Source organism: Peromyscus maniculatus, chromosome 6 (assembly GCF_049852395.1).
Source record: "Peromyscus maniculatus bairdii isolate BWxNUB_F1_BW_parent chromosome 6, HU_Pman_BW_mat_3.1, whole genome shotgun sequence".
NCBI classification, from domain to species: Eukaryota; Metazoa; Chordata; class Mammalia; order Rodentia; family Cricetidae; genus Peromyscus; species Peromyscus maniculatus.
The window spans coordinates 44,932,349-44,938,348 of NC_134857.1; the positions used below are offsets into that span (position 1 = coordinate 44,932,349).

The window sequence follows — 6,000 nt, forward strand, 5'->3', positions numbered from 1 at the left end:
TCCTACATGTTCCTTTCATTACAATTTTTCCTGACAAAACTAGGTAGCAGTCAACCAGAGATGCTGCTATCTAGAAGGAGTTGATTTGAATTTGATACCCTGGGTTGATTTGAATATTGTTTCTCATCCTTGAATCTCTCCTTCTTTCTCTCCCTTCCTCACCCCTCTATCCTTTTTTCCTAAACAGTATCCTGTATACCAAGCTGGATGCAAATTTGCTATACAGCTAAAGATGACCTTGAACTTCTGATCTTCCTATTCTACCCTTAATTTGTGTTTTTTTAAAAATGCAAAACAATGTGTTGTGATCATTGTGCCACAATCACTGAGGACTTTTTTCAATTAATTTTTCAGGGCTTGTTTTGGCAGGCTTTTCTCAGCAGTAACTTCAAGGACAGTGACTCCAAGGCCAGCTGCCAGCTGCAGTCTGAATGAATTTAGCACACAGACTTAGCCATGCACTGTGAATCTCAAGGACTCACTCTCCTAAATCTCACAGCTGACATGACAACCTGTTGAAGGAAATATAAAAACTTGAAATAATATATATGCAGATAAATTGTATGGTAATTTTTTCACTCTTAACTGTAAAAGGATGCGGATACTTTTTCTTCTGTTTCTCCTTCCTTTTCTTGGGTACCTTGGCCTCAGGTTTATTTAATCTATTGTCATCAAATAATTCATAATTAGTAATTTTAAATAACAGATGTTAAACTGATGACAACGTTATTCACTTGTAGTTCTATTTCCATTTAAGATATTTCTGAAATTATTTTGTAGGAAAAAACAGATGTAGATCTATAGTCAATTATATATAGAATTACAGATGAGACACCCATCTGTAAAACCAACTTATATTTTTGCATTGTCCCTGGACAATTTTTTTGATAATTAATGCAATCCACGGCCAAAAAACACAGTAGTCTCACCATGGTGAGAGGGTAAGCCATGGGCCTTTTGGTTCCAGCTCTGTATTTGCTCTTCTCTCCTGAATCTACTCAAGGACTAAACAGAACCTGGATAATGGAGGTCCAGGCTTGAAAGCTTCAGAAATAAACCATTGTGCTGGCAAATGTGTCTGACCATTTCTAAAGCACTCAATCCAATTTGGGGGGCCTCTAGATGAAAATGCTCTATCTTTGGTACTGAGAATGTCTCTGATGACAGCTAACTCCACAGGGGCATTGTACCAAATGCAGGAACAATGTTCTTTACCACATAAAACTATGTCCCCAATTCATTCATCCAGAGTTTATTTTTAAAAATTAGGTTTCCTAGGCCAAGGTCACAAAACTTTGTGATATCTTAGGATAATTTATATAGTACCTTCAAAAGGCTACTTCATATAAGAATAATTTTGAGAAAAAAATATAGTATTGGTCAACTCATTTGTTTTCCTTTTATGTTGACCTCAGAAAGGGGAAAGATTGGTTAACTTGAAAGAAAAAGCAAGCTTGGCTAGGAATGTGATATCCCACCTAGGAAGAGTTTTTCTTTTTTTTTTTTTTAAATAGTTCTTAGAATTTTTCAGAGTAGAAGCTTTCACCAAGAATCTTATGTAACATTATAGCTCAATGCGAAAGCTGATTATAATGCAAGAAAATGTAGCCTCTGTATTTTCCTGAGAAAAGTGAAAACAATTTTCATCTACAAAGCATGGTACACCACTGGAAGAGGGCTTCTCTCCTTCTTTCCTAGAGGAAATGTCCCAAAGAACCCATGATTCCTTTTAATTAATTTTACTACATAGAAAAAAAGGCATTTCTTCTGAAATCTTTGCCACTCAGACTGGTGGTTCTAGAAAGAGAAGTTAACCTGGGAAACACACCAAACTTCTGGGGCCCATACATTATCTGCAAATGTGGCACCATGATATGTAGAAGGCTGTTTAAAATGAAAGCAGGTAGACTTCCAGCAGAGATGGTGTGTTTAGCCTGTGAGAGGTGGAATCCAGAAGGCTGGCTTCATGCTAACAAGGGGAGGAGGAAAAGAGCCAAGTAAACTCTGTGAGCTGAACAGGAAAATGATTCCAGTGGTGAGGACAGGCGCATGGCCCCTGTCTGCTCTGCATTTCTTCCCTTTCCTTCCTGACTACCCTGTCCCAGTCCAGAAAATGAGCTGTTTGATGATGCTCATGAAGTGGGACTCTCTAATTAAAATGTAGTTCACATTAAAAAAAAAATATTTTAAGGATTCTGTCAGCTATGATCCTAGGAAGAAAGAGACAGCATCCTCAGAAGGGCAATTGACCAGACATTTTTGGCTCAGCAATTAAAAGCACTGGCTGCTCTTCTAGAGGACCCAGGTTCAATTCCAGCACCCACCTAGTGACTCACAACCTTCAGTAACTCCAGTCTCAGGTTATCCAATGCCCTCCTTTGGTCTCTGCGGGCACTGCATGTATATGAGGCAAAGACAGATACAGATAGAATTCATACACACGAAATAAAAATAAAAGCTGAAAGAGAAAGGAACCTTTTGAAAACAAAGGGTCTGTTTACAAGGAAAAGTAGGGTTTAGGGAACCAATAAGAAATAGTGAAAGAGCCGGGCGGTGGTGGCGCACGCCTTTAATCCCAGCACTCGGGAGGCAGAGCCAGGCGGATCTCTGTGAGTTCGAGGCCAGCCTGGTCTCCAAAGCGAGTTCCAGGAAAGGCGCAAAGCTACACAGAGAAACCCTGTCTCGAAAAACCAAAAAAAAAAAAAAAAAAAAAAAAGAAATAGTGAAAGGCCCAGGGGCTAAGCCATTACTACCTTGCAATTTGAAAGGACAAGCATAGTTCATAATTATGAGAATCCCATGAGCCCTATAGCCCTGGGCTGTGATGGTACTGAGGCCTTAGGTAAAAGGAAAAATAAGGGCCACTTCTCCTCCTACCATGGACATCTCCTACTGACTCCACGGGACTGGAAATCAGAATGTGTGATGGTTTGAAAAAGAATGACCCCCATAGGTTCATATATTTGAATGTTTAGTCACAAGGGAGTGGCATAATTTGACAAGGATTAAAAGGTGTGGCCTTACTGAAGGAAGTGTGTCACTGGGCCTGGGCTTTGAGGTTTCAAAAGTCCACACCAAGCCCAGTCTGTCCCCAGCAGCTCAGAACATAATTCTCAGCCACTTCGCTAATGCCATGTGTGCTACCATGCTCCCCGCCATGAGGATAATAGAATAAACCTCTGAAACTGAAATCAAGCCCTCAATTTCTTTTATAAGTCATTTCTTTTTATATAAGTTGCCTAGGTCATGGTATTTCTTCACAGCAGTGGATAAGACAGAATATAGTGGAGCTTGCTGAAGTAACTTTCTAATTTACCTTCCAGGGCACAAAGTAGGCCAGACATGGCTGCCTAATGGATTCGTGAGAGCACAAAATATCTAGGCATGTGTATCTAATGTGTTCCCAGAAATATTAAAGTAAGTATATGTATTTTTTTCTTGTTAGTGTCACTAACATAGCACATAGCACAGAATTTACCAAGTTGCAATGATAGAACTCCAGCTTGGCATCCAAATCTCTCACTAAAATATTCCTTCATGTAAACCTCTCAAAGAACTTTTGATAAATTTAAGAAAATTATGAAGTTTAGATGTCTTCAGCTGGAATAAGAGTTGTATGTGAAAATTAGGCTTAGCAGAGCTAGTGGACACACAGAAGAGAACATGCAGGCTGTGTGAAAATATTCCTAAGAGACTCTCGCCCTGGGCTGATGTGTGTGTGTGTGTGTGTGTGTGTGTGTGTGTGTGTGTGTGTGTGTGTGTTCAGATCATCATTTGACTTGATGAAGCCTGTATCACACTCAGGTTTCACCATTTCATAAATGTCAAGGTTACTCCAAGTTGCTTAGGTCCAGGGCTGTCTTAGATCCCTAGCCTGCTTCCTGTATACTCACAGAGCAGTTGATAGTTTGACTTTATATCCTCAATTGTCTCATTTTTAGCTTCACATTTCCCCAAAATAACTGAATATCTTTGTGTGTAGGGAAGCAGGCTTTCTGAGACCTTGGCTCAGTCTTCTGTACCAGGATACTTCTGTTTTTCATCTTTTCACCCCACCAGCTTTGTAAGCAGGGACAAATTATTTAGTTTTTATTTTAAAAAAAATTATCGAACTGTTGGAAATTTCATACAATGTATTTTGATCACTTTCCTTCCTGCTCCTCCCCTAACTCCTCCCAGAATCACTCCCATCATGCTCCAGTGCTGCCATCCCTGTGAAACAGACCAACAAAGAAGCTGTCATGAGGACTAAGAAATGAAAGCTCTATGACATTAGGATACTGGCAGATACTGAGGCAGCATTGAATATAAATTCACTGTTATCACTGCTGCTGTCCCCACAGCAAAGCATTCGTATTCATTCACTGTAAGATAGACTTGAACTCTAAATATATGCTTCAATTTTTATCTCATGTGATTGCACCCAGTTAACTAAATGTAACCTTGGATTATTTTTGTATGATGAGTTTTTTTTTAAAGTTGATAATTTCTTGATAAAAGATGGAGCATGTTGGATTCTAGACGTGAACATTACAGATATGAGAAGTAAAATTCCTCTTGAATAAGGGCTCACGAGTAAGGAAGATGGCTTAGAAGTGGCTTTAGTTTGTCTACTAAAGGCCCTTCTGTTGCAGCTAGACCCTTGCTGCGGGGATTTGGCGAGTGGGGTGGATTTTGGAAGAGGGAGAGCACAGTGGGAGAGTACTGAGGATGCTGTCCTGTGTAATCAAAATGATTCCTGTGGTATCCTCAGTTAGTTCTTAATAGAGTTCTTAAAAGGTGCATCCGTGGCCTTGGGTATCTTCCTGTGGTTTTCTGCAGGGTAATACTTTCCACCAGAGTAAAGGTGATGACTGGTGCCATCTTATTGGCACTCTACATCTATGAGTTAAATAAACCTCTCTCCTTTAGAAAGTTTTCAAGCCTCAGGTATTTAATATGGCAACAGAAAAAGTGAGATGAGATGATAAGGTGTAATAAATCCTCTACTACAAATATTCTTAAACTGTGATGGCAACACAGAGAAAGAGTGTCTGTTTGCATTAGCAGCAAATTAGCCTATTTGGCTCCTGAGTTCTTGTTCTACATATACATGTGTGTGGTTTATTATGTAAATATGAATTTTATGACTATAAACATATACCTATAACTGCATAAAAATAAAGGATATGGGTTAAGATACAAATTTAGTGTACCTCTGTTTTGGTGCAGAGAATTGACCCAAGGTCTTGCACATTCTAGGCAAGAGCTCCAACACTGAGCTAGTCCTTGCCTTCATATTGATTTTTGTTTTTTTTTTTTTTTTTACCAACTTCTACTAATATGTGTGTGTGGGGGGGGTGTTACCAAGTAAAAATGCAACACTTACATTGTTTTAGGCCAACTACTTTAAACTAAACAAACATTAAAGAAATGTGCTTTAAATGAATAAACAAGCAGCTAACGGTTGAATAACATTATTTTTCATGTGTATGTGACACTGTATTCTAATCTCTTGAGACTGCAAATTGGGCTGCATTCAGATATCTTTGAACATATTTGTATAATCCCAAAAATTTAACTAGGATCAAAGCCTAGAAAGAAATTTTCACATTCAAACACATATATATTTTGTGAGAGGATGTATTCCAGTTATTCTCTAGAAAAAAATGTATGCCTCCTCATAGCATTTTTCTATCCTCTACCTTATTTTATAGTCATTAAAAGCTATGTTCTTTTCTATTTATCTGGCGCTAAGTTTGCACAGTAAATACTTTTTATGTCTTTCATGTTAATATGTTAATTTACTTCAAGAGACTTCAGCTATTTCTGTAGCTTATCATTGTATAGTTTTAGGAACATGATTTCCCCTTGATAATTATTTAGCATATCTTCATCAATTTAAATATACTGAAATGTTTAACATATTACTTTCCCCCCTACCTTATGAGGAGTAATTTGTCATCATTCTTATTAATTTACAACATTAAGTAATAAAAATTTTTAATGTATTCAGTGTTA

The 6,000-nt window shown here is 38.1% G+C and overlaps 1 long non-coding RNA gene across 1 annotated transcript in view; it reads left to right on the forward strand.

Annotated features, from left to right (window-relative positions):
* Window positions 1-4,181, forward strand: part of LOC143273735 (uncharacterized) — a 40,887-nt gene extending 36,706 nt beyond the window's left edge. The window contains exons 4-5 of the long non-coding RNA XR_013051925.1: window positions 3,324-3,417; window positions 3,983-4,181. This is a non-coding gene — a long non-coding RNA (uncharacterized LOC143273735). The remainder of the gene's footprint in view (window positions 1-3,323; window positions 3,418-3,982) is intronic.
* The last annotated feature ends 1,819 nt before the right edge of the window (window positions 4,182-6,000 follow it).